Source organism: Nannospalax galili, unplaced genomic scaffold (assembly GCF_000622305.1).
Source record: "Nannospalax galili isolate Female #2095 unplaced genomic scaffold, S.galili_v1.0 scaffold751, whole genome shotgun sequence".
In the NCBI taxonomy this organism is placed as follows: Eukaryota; Metazoa; Chordata; class Mammalia; order Rodentia; family Spalacidae; genus Nannospalax; species Nannospalax galili.
Window position 1 is genome coordinate 3,566,497 of NW_008331125.1, and position 1,220 is coordinate 3,567,716.

The window sequence follows — 1,220 nt, forward strand, 5'->3', positions numbered from 1 at the left end:
TGTGTGTATATATATATATACATATATATATATGTATATATATTCCCCCCTTTGGTGTTTTTGAAACAGGGTCTCCCTGTAGCTAGCCTGAAACTCACTACATAGACCAGGCTGGCCTCAATCTCAGATTTATCTGCCTCTCTGCCTTCTGAGTGCTGGGGTTAAAGGTATGGATCCTCATACCTGGCAAATTTGATAGTATTTGGTAAAGGTTTTTCAGGTCATTTAATAGTTTCTTATAAATATAAATCAAGCTTGCTCCAGTTCTGCAAGGACTCCATCACAGTCTGGAGAGGAGAAAAAAGTCACTTGTTTTCAATGTGCTCCTATTCTGGCCTCTTCACTTAGACTGAAGAGCTTTTTATTCAAATCCATCACAGCTGTGTTTATATTTTCCTCACTAGAGATCTGATACAGTCCTCCAGCCTTGCTTCTCTGCAGAAAGCATGGGATTGAACTGTCACTTCCCAGGGGACAAAGAAATTCCATCTTGGTGTTTCCCAGGTTGAAAAAAACAACAGATAGTCCATATTCCAGAAGAGGGATCTAAATTAACCTAGCTCCCAGAATAGCCTTATACAATAACAAGGCCTTTACCAAATAAGGCATTGCTTTGGCCTTGTGATTGAGCCTACCCAGGTTCCACAGAAGCTCTGAGACTTGATGCACGGGCTGTGATGTAGAAAAACTTCTCCTTGTTGGAACTGGAGTTTGGACTCTGGAGAAAAGGCTTGTGGCCTTCACATGTGCCATCTTGGAAAGTAATGGCTACCACTGATTTTTAATGAACAATTGTGATAGATTACTAAAATGTATATATATAATTTGTCACATGAATGCTTTACAAGAACTTTTATGATTTGTATCAATAGTTTGTATTACATATACATATATTAGCATCAATATTGACTTTTACTTTACAGAGTTATATATGGTCCAGGGCTGTATAGTTCAGGGGGTGAAGGCACTTGGCACCAAGACTGATGAACTGAATTCAGTCTCCAGGACCCACATGGCAGAAGGGGAGACCAGATTCCAGCAAGTATTCTCCATCCTTTACATTTGTGTGGTGCATGCCCACACCACCTCCCCCTTGTCACAAAACAAATATATATAAAAAAAGTCTCAATTATAAGAATATTTATTTTTGATTTAATCTAATTTTAAATATATTTTATTTTATGTATATGAGTGTATTGCCTGCATGTATGTGAGTGCAC

At 38.2% G+C, this 1,220-nt stretch overlaps 1 pseudogene; it reads right to left on the bottom strand.

Annotated features, from left to right (window-relative positions):
• Window positions 1-249: 249 nt before the first annotated feature.
• Window positions 250-753, bottom strand: LOC103724606 (annotated as a pseudogene).
• Between the last annotated feature and the right edge of the window lie 467 nt (window positions 754-1,220).